This window comes from Narcine bancroftii, chromosome 4, assembly GCF_036971445.1.
Source record: "Narcine bancroftii isolate sNarBan1 chromosome 4, sNarBan1.hap1, whole genome shotgun sequence".
Lineage (NCBI taxonomy): Eukaryota > Metazoa > Chordata > Chondrichthyes > Torpediniformes > Narcinidae > Narcine > Narcine bancroftii.
Genome location: NC_091472.1, coordinates 105314796 through 105327998, shown reverse-complemented (window position 1 = coordinate 105327998; position 13203 = coordinate 105314796). Strand labels below are relative to the sequence as shown.

The window sequence follows — 13203 nt, the reverse complement described above, 5'->3', positions numbered from 1 at the left end:
TATATAGGCCTGAAGACCACCACTTCGGTTCAAAGGAACAATTCCTTTCTGACAATTATCAGGCTCAACCCCCAGTTGTTACACTGATCTTGGACTATTCCAACACTACAAAAGGACTGTTTGCACTATTGCAAGTTCCTCCAGCTTCTCTGCTTACTAAAGGTTCCAGCATCGGCAGATGTTGCATTTTATCTTCTGCTCATTACCATTTGTCAACTTCTGCTTTTCCTACAGGAGTCCAGTGCAAGCAGAAAGTTTAAATTATTGGAAAGCTTGTAATGGATTAAATATATCCAATGCAATTAACAGTTCTGCTGGTCTGTTATTGAGATACACAAGATAAAAAGCAGGAAAACTGCTGACATATCCGTACCAAACTCCTCTGTGACTCAGTATACATCAGCGCAAAAACAAAATCCCTGAATAACTGCCCCAAAAATGCTCATAGTTCTGGCTAACAATTACTACTGTAAACTCAAAGAGAACACACAGATCAAAACCCTGAGCATTCAGCTGGGTATTCTGAAATTCTACACTTTTTTCCAGGTCAATTACTGCCTGGACTGACCAGATCCTCTCCTGTCCACCACTTATAATATAAACCTGAGTTTTATGGCCCTGCCCCACTGCTACATCCTCAAGGAAGATTGGGTTAGGAAAGGCAAGCTACCCAAGGTAGCAATAAATATCCACCCTTTACTACTTGAATTGAAAAAAGGTGACAGATCTCTGGAATTGTAAATAATACAAAGATCAAACAACAAGCATGTTCAGCAGTCTCTCCAGACTATTGAAACAGTCTGAGTGCCATGCTCAATTTTTAAAAGATGAAGATTGGACAGTAGCCCTGTGGAGATGAGAAGTGAGAAGAACCACAAAGTAAGGTGAAGGTGTGGAAGAAGCAGCACGGCCTGGTCTGCTGTGGCTGAGGAGACGCCATGTCGGGACTGCAGAAATGCATCCGCAGAGCTGCATCAGGGTGTCCTGAGCAGGCAGCATATGCCTGGATGGCTGTTTTGCCTGGAGTGACCATGCCATGTGCCTGGCCTGGAGGTTCGGGAAGCTGTGCCATCTTGGAGCACGGGGCCCTGTGGCAGATGGTGGGGTCGGAGAGGGCTTGGTGGGGGGGGGGGGGGGGGTCTCTCTACCATTACACTGTCGAAGCTGACGGGCCTGTAAGGACTTGTGAACTGTGTGGCAGTTCTTCTTTTCAAGCCACTGGACTTTTAAAAATCTAAGTCTCTGAAATGTGATTGTCTCCACTGTGCTTATTGTCTATTTTTTCATCTTTTACTTTATTGTTAGCACTGGTTTTTTGTTTGCTCATTATGTAGTTTTGTGTATGTGTGTTTTATTCTTGTGTAGCTTTTATCTTTTGTTCTGTCTGGAGCAGAAATGGTATCTGACATGTAATTGTGGTTATATGGGTAGCATTGTGGATTCTGGAGGACATAATTTTGTTTTTAACTGTGTATTGATTTTAAATGACAATAAAGGCTACAACTACTGCTACTAAATTGAAGCACCTTCAAATGACAGTGCCTGCCTGCTTTTTCCTCATACCTTGTCGAAGGGCTCAGGCCCAAAAGGTTGGTTACCCTTTTCTTCCTATCAATGCTGCGAGACCTTCCGAGTTTCTCCAGAACTTTTGTGTATTGCACGTCATCTTACAACAGATTGCTCTACAATTTCCTATAACATTCTGATCTTACTTTTTAATGACAGATCGCAAATCAAAACCATTCATAAATGTGGCTCATAATTTGAGAAGGTCCTAATTTAATAGAAAGATTAGTCATGCACTTTGGAAGAAGTAATAAAATGGCAGACAATTGTTTGGATGAGGACAAATTCAAAATTTGGAAGTACAAAGGAACTTGGGAGACCTCATGCACGATACCTTACATGTTAACCTCCATGTTGAGTCAGTGAAGAAGGCAAATGCAACATTGGCATTCATGGAATATTACAGCACAGAAAGCAGGCTTTTCATCCCTTCTACTCTGTGTTGAACTATTATTCTGACTCATCCCAGTCCATAGCCTCTATACACTCATACATGCACCTGTCCAAATTCTTCTTAAATGTTAAAATTGATCCCGTATTCACCACTTCAGCTGGCAATTCATTCCATAGTCCCACTACTCTCTGTGTGAAGAAGTTTCCACTAATGTTCTCCCTAAACATTTCCCCTTTCACCAAAAACCCATGTCCTCTGGTTTGTATCTCACTTACCCTCAGTGGAAAAAGCCTACATACATTTACTATGTCTATTCCCCTCATAATTTTGAATACCTCTACCAAATCTCTCCTCATTCTTCTACGCTCCAGGGAATAAATTCCAAACCTGATTAACCTTTCCTTTTAACTCAGTTCCTGAAGTCCTGGCAACATCCTAGTAAATCTTCTCTGCACTCTTTCAATTTTAATAACTTTCCTGTAGTTAGTTGACCAAAAGAAAAATAGAGGTTTATGTGGTTAGGAGGGTTTGGTACTTTTTTTAAAGGAAAGAATATATAGGTCGGCACAACATCGAGGGCCAAAGGGCCTATACTGTGCTGTATTGTTCTATAACTGCACACAATACTCCAAATTTGGCCTCATAATTGTCTAATACAACTTCAACATAGCATCCCAACTCTTATACTCAATAATTTGATTTATTAAGGCCAATATGCCAAAAGCTCTCTTTACAACCTGATCTAATTGTGACACCACTATCAGGGAATTATGTGTCTGTATTCCAAGATACCTCTGTTCTGCCGCACTCATTAGTACCCTACGATTTACAGTGTATGTCCTACCTTGGTTTGTCCTACCAAAATGCAACAGCTCACACTTATCTGCATTAAATTCCATTTGGCATTTTTCCGCCCATTTTTCTAGCTGGTGAAAATCCCTGTGCAGACTTTGAAAGCCTTCCTTGCTGTCCACGCCTCCAATCGCTGTGTAATTTGCAAACTTGCTGATCCAATTTACCACATTATCATCCAGATTGTTGACAAAGATGACAAACAACAATGGTCCCAGCAGTGATCCCTGAGGCACATCACTAGTCAAAGGCCTCTCATCTCAAAAGCAATCATCCACTACCACACTCTGGCTTCACCCATCTAGCCAATGTCAAATCCAGTTTACTACCTCACCATGAATTCTGGGTGTCTAAACCTTCCTGATTAACCTCCCATGTTGGGCCTTGTCAAAGGCCTTACTTTTTTTTAATAATTTTTTATTTTTCATACTGTGAACCATATCAACCAAAACATATACAAACGTTTGTCATTAAATATACACAGTGGCATTTTCTCCCTTTTTTCCCCCCTACCTTCCCTTCCCCCTTCCCACCCCCCTCCAAAACCAATAAATATTCAACATATACAATACAATAAAACCATTAAACAATGTCATCACACAATGAAAAATAAACAAGAAAATGCGACATCTACTTTTACACACTGGATCAAGTCGTTTTGTCTTCTTATCATTTTAGAGGGTGGATGTCCAAGGCAAGCCCTCTCTGTTATGTTCCATGTACGGTTCCCAAATTTGTTCAAATAATGTGACTTTAATTTTTAAATTATATGTTGTTTTTTTCCAATGGAATACATTTATTAATTTCCATGTACCATTGCTGTATTCTCATGCTCGCTTCCATTTTACAAGTTATTATACATTTTTTTTCCTTCTGCTAAGGCTATTATAATAAATCTTTTTTTGCGCTTTATCCAATTTGAGGCCTAATTCCTTACTTCTTATATTACTTAGAAGAAAGATCTCTGGATTTTTTGGTATGTTATTTTTTGTGATTTCATTTAATATCTGATTTGGATCTTCCCAAAACGTATTCACTTTCTTACATGCCCAAATTGCATGTATTGTTGTTCCCATTTCCTTCTTACAGCGAAAACATCTACCTGATAATGTTGGATCCCATTTTTAAAATTTTTGAGGAGTGATATATAACCTGTGTAACCAATTATACTGTATCATATGTAACCTTGTGTTTATAGTATTCTTCATAGTTTCTGAACATAACTTTTCCCATGCTTCATTTTTTATCTTTATGTTTAAATCCTTTTCCCACTTTTGTTTAGATTTATAGCTTATTTCATCATTTTCCTTTTCTTGCAGCTTAATGTACATGTTTGTTATAAATCTTTTAATTATCATTGTGTCTGTAATCACATATTCAAAGCTGCTTCCTTCTGGTAATCTCAGTCTGGTTCCCAATTTATCCCTTAAATAAGCTTTCAGTTGATGATATGCAAACATTGTACCATGAGTTATTCCATATTTGTACTTCAACTGTTAATAAATTATTTCCCAAAAAAACAATTTTCTATTCTTTTGATTCCTTTTCTCTCCCATTTTCTAAAGGAAAGGTTATCCTTTGTAAAAGGGATTAGCGGATTTTGCGTCAATAGTAATTTTGGTATTTGGTAATTTGTTTTTTTTTCTTTCTAAGTGGGTCTTCTTCCATATATTGAGTAAATGATGCAGTACTGGTGAGCTTTTATATTGTACAAACTTTTCATCCCACTTATAACCATACATGTTATTTAACACTAATTAACAAAATTTAATTTCCAGTTGACGACATAATTATCACAGAGGGATTATTGCTTTCTCTCTCTAATGTTACATATGATGTTTTGCATCTTCTGTCTCCATTTTTTATCAATACATTATGCTTTACAGTTTTTTTAACTTTAATATATATTAAATTTGATTTATTAGGATAAATATTTCTCTGAGCCAGCAGTTTTTATAACACAAATCATACTCTAATTATAACATAATTAAGGGTAATTGGGTATGGCTTGGTTTTCCTTTAAACTGACAAGCTATTCCACATCTGCCAGGACATGAATATTTCTACATTACTCAAGGAAAGTCAGGCACTTCCCTAGAATAGCTGATATATTAGATTCTAACTAGGCAATGACATTAGTCCAATCAGGTCTATGCCAAAGTATATGTTCCGGTACCTTCTCCCCTATTTTATCTAGTTCAATCTTAGTCCAGTCTGGTTTTTCCCTTGTCTGGTAAAAATCTGATAAATACCTTAATTGTGCTGCTTTATAATCATTTTTAAAGTTTGGTAACTGCAAACCAATTTGGTTGTACCTCTCTGTTAATTTATCTGTTAATTTATCTAACACTATCCTTGGTTTCCCCCCTTTCCACAAGAATTTCCTTATTTCATTAAAGAATTTTTCTGTTAAGGGAATTGGTAATGATTGAAATAAGTATTGTATCCTTGGGAAGACATTCATTTTAATGCAATTTACTCTCCCTATCAACATTAGCGGTAATTCTTTCCAATGTTCTAAATTTTCCTGCAATTTCTTTATTAGTGGCTGATAATTTAATTTGTACAGGTGGCTTAAGTTATTATCTAACCTAATAACTAGGTATTGGATTGCTTGTGTTTGCCATTTAAATAGTGATTCTTTTTTAAATTCTGTATAATCCGCACTACTCATTAGAATCACGTCACTTTTATTTGCATTGATCTTGTACCCCGATATTTCTCCATACTCCCTTCACTTTTTTAAGTAATTCTTTTATTGATATTTCTGGTTCTGTTAAGTATACTATGATGTAAATAAACTGATTTTATACTCCTTCTCCTTTATTTTTATCCCTTTTATTTTATTTTCTGTTCTTATCAGTTTTGCCAATGGTTCTATTGCTAAAGCAAACAATGAGGGGGATAGTGGACATCCCTGTCTAGTTGACCTACTTAATTTAAATTGGTTCGATACATATCCATTTTCTGTTACCTTCGCCAATGATCCATTATATAATCCTTTAATCCAATTAATATATTTTTCTGGTAGATTGAACCTCTCTAATACTTTGAATAAATAATTCCATTCTACTCTGTCAAAGGCTTTTTCTGTGTCTAAAGCAACAGCCACTATTGGCTTCTTATTTCCTTGAACTGCATGAATTAGATTAATAAATGTACAGACATTATCCGCTGTTCGTCTTTTCTTAATAAATCCAGTTTGATCTTATTTTACTATTTTTAGTACACAATTGGCCAATCTGAGCGCTAATAATTTCACTATTACCTTATAATGAGTTAAGTAGAGATATTGATCGATATGATGCTGGTGTTAGTGGATCCTTCCCCGTCTTTGCTATTACTGTAATTATTACTGTCTTACATTAATCTGGCAAGTTTTGTGTTTCTTCTATCTGGTTCATTACTTCCAGGAGAGGAGGAATTAGTAACTCTTTAAATGTTTTATAGAATTCTATTGGGAATACATCCTCTCCAGGTGTTTTATTGTTTGGCAGCTTTTTTAATATATCCTGTACTTCCTCTATTTCAAATGGTTTTATCAGTTTGTTTTGTTCCTTTTGTTGCTATTTCTGCAATTCAATTTTAGCTAAAAACTCTTCTATTTTATCATCTTTCCCCTTGTTCTCAGTTTGGTATAATTGTTCATAAAATTCCTTAAAGTTTTCATTAATCTCTATTGGGTTATATGTAATTTGTTTGTCCTTTTTCCTTGATGCCAATAAAGTTCTTTTAGCTTGTTCTGTTTTAAGTGGCCAGGCTAATATTTTATGCATTTTTTCTCCCAGTTCATAATATTTTTGCTTTATTTTCATTATGTTCTTCTCCACCTTATACGTTTGTAATGTTTCATATTTTAATTCTTTGGCTGTCAATTCTCTCCTTTTTGTTATATCATCCCTTTTTACTAGTTCCTTTTCTGTACTTACTATTTCCCTTTCCAACTGCTCTATTTCGTGATTGTAGTCCTTTTTCATCTTAGTTACATAACTTATTATCTGCCCTCATTGCGTCCCATAATATAAATTTGTCTTTCACTGATTCCGTGTTTATTTCAAAATGTTTTAATTTGGTGTTCAATAAACTCTCTAAATTCCTGCCTTTTAAGTAGCATGGAATTTAACCTCCATCTTATATGTTCTTGGTGGGATGTCCTCCAGTTCTATTGCTAGTAACAGGGGTGAATGATCATAGTCATCTAGGTTTATATTCAGTTTTCCTAACTCTCCCTTGAATATGGGCCGACAACAAAAGCATATCAATCCTTGAGTATGTTTTATGCCTACTTGAACAATATGAGTATTCCTTCTCTCTTGGGTGCTGCCTCCTCCATATATCCAAAAGTTTCATTTCCTGCATTGTTTTAACCATAAATTTGGCCACTTTATTCTTTTTACTTGTCTTTTGTCCAGTTTTATCCAACAATGGATCCAAATTAAGGTTAAAATCCCCTCCTATCAATATATTTCCTTGTGTATCTACAATCTTCAAAAAAAATTTTGCATAAACTTTTGATCTTCTTCATTAGATGCATATATATTGAGCAAATTCCAAAATTCTGAATATATCTGATATTTTATCATTACATACCTCCCTGCTGAATCTATTATTTCCTCCTCTATTTTGATTGGTACATTTTTATTAATTAATTAGCTACACCTCTAGCTTTTGAATTATATGATGCTGCCGCTACGTATCCTACCCAGTCTCCTTTTAATTTGTTATGTTCCACTTTTCCTGCACAAATGAAATATATTTTTTTCTTTTTTCAGTAAATTTAATAGCGTCTTCCTTTTAATTTGGGAATGCACTGTATGACACTTCTAAAACATAAAATATTTCCACCATTCCCACATCTATAATTCCTTGAATCTCAAATGTCCCCACCGCCCCCCCCCCCGAGTTGCCCCTTACCGGGCAACCACAACTCCCTTCTTCCCCTCTCCATTTGGATTGCGAACCCGCTCGTAAGCATCAACTGATTTTGCAGTGACTGTTATTCTCTCCCACCCAACCGCCTCCAGAAAAGACTTTTATCTTCACATATAACAAAGCTCACCCACTTTTTCATCCCCCCTTACTTCCTTTCTTCCCTTTTCTTTCCCTCCTTTAGTTCTTACTTATACATTATTTTTATTTCTTTATATGTCGTTTGTAGTCATTCTTTGTTCTTGTTACATCTCTTCATCTCTCTTTCTGTCCTGCAGGTGTTCTACAAATTCTCGTGCTTTCTCCAGATCCGAGAACGGTCTGTTTTGCTACCCCGGGATAACTATTTTAAGCACCGCTGGATATCTTAACATAAATTTATAGCCTTTCTTCCATAGGATCGATTTTGCTGCGTTAAACTCTTCTTCTTCAGGAGCTTAAAACTTATGTCTGGGTAGAAATTTTTTTTTTTACCTTTGTATTCAAATGGTTTGTTTGTCTTCTCTAATTTTATTCATTGCCTTCTCCAATATATTTTCTCCTGTCGTGTATCTCAGAAATTTTACTAAAACGGATCTTGGTTTTTGTTGTGGTTTCGGGTCTAATGTTCTGTGTGCCCTTTCTATTTCTATTCCTTCCTGCATTTCTGGCATTCCCAGGACTTTTGGGATTCATTCTTTCATAAATTCTTTCATATCTTTGCCTTCTTCATCTTCCTTAAGGCCCACTATCTTTATATTGGTTTGCCTACTATAGTTTTCCATTATATCCATCTTCCGAGCTAACAACTCCTGTGTTTCTTTCACTTTTTTATCACTTTCTTCCAATTTTCTTTTCCCCATTTTCATCTGTTTTCCCTTTTTAAACTCAATGTATGACAACACATTTAAAACATAAAATACTCCCAATAACTCCCACATCCAATATTCCCTTAACCCCAAATATTCCCCCCCCCTCTCTGAGTTGCCCCTTATCCCTTGCCGGGAAACCACAACTCCCCTTTCCATTTGGATTGTGAACCTGCTTGCAAGCGTCAACTGATTTTGTAGTGATGGTTATTTTCTCCCCCCCAACCCCCCCCAGAAAACACTTTTTTTACACATATAACAAATGTCTCCCTTTTCCCCCCTTACTTCCTTTCTTCCCTTCTCTTTCCCTTTTTTAGTTCTTTACATATACATTGTTTTTACATCTTTTTATATATATATTTATATATATATATATATATATATATATTATCGCCATTCTTCATTCTTGTTACATCTCTCCTTCTGTCCTGCAAGCGTTCTGTAAATTCTTGTGCTTTGTCCGGATCTGACAACAGTCTGTTTTGCTCCCCAGGGATAAATATTTTTAGCACAGCTGGATGTCTTAACATGAATTTATAACTTTTTTTCCATAGGATAGATTTTGCTGTATTAAACTCCTTCCTCTTCTTTAAGAGTTCAAAACTTATGTCTGGGTAAAAAATTATTTTTTTGACCCTTGCACTCCAATTGTCTTCTCTAATTTTATTCCTTGCCCGCTCCAGTATATTTTCTCTTATCGAATGTCTCAAAAATTTTACCAAAATTGATCTAGGTGTTTGATGCGTCTGTGGTTTCGGAGCTAGTGTTCTATGTGCCCTTCCTATTTCCATTCCTTCCTGCATTTCTGTCATTCCCAGGATCTTCAGGATCCATTCTTTTATAAATTTCTTCATGTCTGTGCCTTCTTCATCTTCCTTCAGGTCCACTATTTTTATCTTGTTTCGCCTACTATAATTTTCCATCATATCAATTTTCTGAGATAACAACTCTTGTGACTCTAATTTTTTAATCACTTTCTTCCAATTTTCCTCTTAAATCGTTTACTTCCATTTCTACAGCCGTTTCTCGTTCTTCCACATTTTCTACTCTTTTCCCTATTTCTGTCATGACTAGCTCTAATCTTTGCATTTTATCATTTTTCTTTTAATTGCACTAAATTCTAATAACAACCATTCTTTTAATGTTCTCATTTGTTCTTGAAAAAAAAAGCTTTATCTATATTCTGTCCATCTGTTTTACCTTCTATTTCTCTGTGAAGATCTTGGTCTCCTTCTTCCTCTTCTTCTGTGTCTTCTTCTCTTCTTTGTATCTGTCTCTTGACTTTCCTGATGAGTTGCTTGTCTCACTTTGTCCATCCTCTTCTTGCTTGGCCTCTTGCTGTTGGTCCTCTTCTTCTGAGCTGCTCATCTGTTGAGCCTCCTGCTGCTACTCAACTTTTCTTTCACCCCATTAACTTTCCTTCTCACCCGGTTCTTCACTCCCTCTCCTGCCGTTTTCCTCTTCTTCCAGCTGAGATCCCTGGTGTTGGACGTCCCTCAGCTGGTTGCGCCGTGATTGCCCGCTCCTCGGCAGAGCCCCACTCCTGTCGGTGTTTTCCTTTACCTTAGATTGGACACTGCTCATGTGCGACTCCTCACGCATGCAGTTGCGCACTTTTGTTTGGCTCAGAGATCCATTTTTGCAGTCCAGCGGTCAGGGGGTCACGATTCCGCGGGGCTGTCACCAACCTCTGAGATCGGGCGCTCTTCTCCACCACTGCTCTGTTTCTTCATGCAGGTAAGGCCTTCTCCTTTCTTTTCCGGTATCCTTTCTTCTTTTTTCCCCGTTGTTTTTATTTTTTCCTTCTTGGGTGCCATTTTCTTTCTTTTCTCTACAACTTTATCTTTTATTTCTTATATTTTGTATTTATTGAACTTTGTCTTTTCTTCCTTTTTATTCTTCTTTCCTGGAGAGGGCTGGTATTACCCTACCAGCCACTACTCCATCACGTGACTCCTCCCCGTCAAAGACCTTACTGAAATGCATTTAGACAGCATCCACATTCTTTCCTTCATCAACTTTCCTCGCTCAAAACACTCTGTAGGAATGGTTAATCATGACCTACCACAGACAAAACTATGTTGACTATCCCCAATATATCCATGTCTATCCAAATACTTGCATATCTGACCTCTTGAGACACCTTCCAATAATTTACCCACTACTGACTTCAGGCTCACCAGCCTATAATTTCCTGGAATACATTTGGGGCCTTTTTTAAGTAACAGATTAACATGAGTTGCCCTCCAATCCTCTGGCACCTCACCTGTGGTTAAGGGCATTTTAAATATTTATGCCAGGATCCCTGAAATTTCTACACTAGCCTCCCTCAAGGTCTAAGGGAATATCTTGTCAGGCCTGGGAATTTATCCACCCTTATTTGCTTTAAGACCGTGAACACTTCAAAATAGTTAATACCCATAACGTTGGGTAATAGAATATTGGTGACCTGGTACCAACATGGAAGATTGTTATGATCAACAGAGGCAATTTATGTTTTTTAAGGGACTTAAAAATAAATATAATTTACCTAAAAACATTCTCTGCTAACTCCAATTGCAATCCTTTTCAAGGGAAAAGTGGGGATCATTAATGATTCTACCAATGTGCTCAGATATGGAAATTCTAATTCAAAAGGGGACGGCAACCAAATTTATCTCTAATATATATGATCTGATCCAAGATCAAAGCCCAAAATCTGGACGACATAGACCGAGGGAGAGATGGGAATCAGATTTGAGCATTTTAATCGATCCACATTGTAATCGAACCAGATCTATGTGTAGATAGTATGACTACCTTAATTAATTATAAAGATTGATCCATTATAATTTTATGCACCAATTATATCTCACACTTCAAAAGATACATAAAAATAATCCAGAATTTTCTGATAGGTGTTTTAGGTGTGGTATTGATGTCGGTACCTTTTTACATTCCACCTGGTTATCCACCACGAAATTAAGATCCTTTTGGATAGAATTGGGGGAAGTGTTAACAAAAAATTGTGGGGTGAACTTCCCTCTCGACCAGGAATTTGACAGTTATAAAAGTTATTTTAGATTTATTAAAATTGTGTTGGCAATAGCCAGGAAATGTACAGCGGTAACATGGAAATCCGATTCCCTACTTCACATTGATCGTTGGAACATGGAAATGCAAAGTTGTATCCCCCTGAGAAGATCACTTAGTCTTAGGAATAGATATGGTTGTCAATATGTGGCAACCTTATTTAGATTAAATGCCCAGATTGAACAATTTATTTTGATATTTGTCAGTTTACTCCTTATTAGAAATTTAATACTTTTAAAATGATGTGACTCTGAGATGTTGAACCTTGTTCCTGTTGCTTTTTCTTTTCTATTTTCTTTCTTTTTATCTCCCTCTATTTCCTGCTCTCTGTCCCCTTTTCTTTCGAATCTGGGGAGAGGGACACTGAGAGAAGAGGGATTCTCCTTTCCTTTTTATTTTTTCAGACTTATGAATGTTTTTCTGATTTTATAGTCAATGTATTATTGTTATTTTATTAATTAAGTCCTTATTCTGTAGTTCCATAAAACTTATAAATATAAAAAAAGCACCTCCTCCTCGTTAATCTTTATAGGCTCCATGACCTCACCACTTCTTTTCCTTACTTCCCGAGACTCTATGTCAGTTTCCTAAGTAAATACTGACAGAAAAAAACCATTTAAGATCTCCCCCATCTCTTCTGGCTCCATACATAGCCTACCATTCTGATCTTCAAATGGACCAATTTTGTCCCTTACTATCCTTTTGCTCTTAATATCCTTGTAGAAATCCTTAGGGTTTTCCTTCACATTATCTGCCAAAGATCCTCATGTCTTCTTTGAGCCCTCCTAATTTCCTTCTTAAGATTTTTCTTGCATTTTTTATACTCAAGTACCTCATTTGCTCCTTGTTGCCAATACCTTTGTACTCTTCTCTCTTCCTATTGAGAGGAAAAGGATAAAAGAGCAGGAATGTGATTTTGAGTCTTTATAACAGAGTATGGGATAGTTTGAGCCTCCTTATTTAAGAAAGGATGTGCTACATTGGATAGGCTTCAGAAAAGGTTCACAAATGTGATTCCTGGAATGAAGGGATTAGCATATGAGGAACACTTGATAACTCTTGGAGTGTACACCTTGGAGTTCAGAAAAATGAGGGGGGACCTCATAGAAGTATTTTGAATGTTGAAAGGCCTGAACAGAGATGTGGCAAAGTTTTTTTCCCATGGTTGAGGAGTCAAGGACAAGAGACCACAACTTCATGATTGAAAGGTGCCCATTTAAAACAGATGCAGAGGTATTTATTTTAGCCATTTTAGAGTGATGAACCACTGGAATTTGCTGCCAAGGTCAGCTGTGGAGGCCAGGTCATTGGGTGTATTTAAGGAAGAAATTGATAGCTATCTGAATAGTCAGGGTATCAAAGGTTATGGGGAGAAGACAGGGGAATGGGGCTGAGTGGAAGAATGGATCAGCTCATGATGGAATGGCAGAGCGGACTCAATGGGCCTTCTTCTGCTCCGATATCTTGAAGATGTTGCTTCCTAAATACTTTTGGGTGTATTTTATGGATTATGGACTGCTGATCATGAAAACCACCAGACAA

General features: G+C 36.8%; 1 long non-coding RNA gene across 1 annotated transcript in view; it reads left to right on the top strand.

Moving 5' to 3' along the window:
• The window catches only part of LOC138760954 (uncharacterized), a 129823-nt gene that overhangs the window by 78910 nt on the left and 37710 nt on the right, over window positions 1-13203 (top strand). The window lies entirely within an intron of this gene.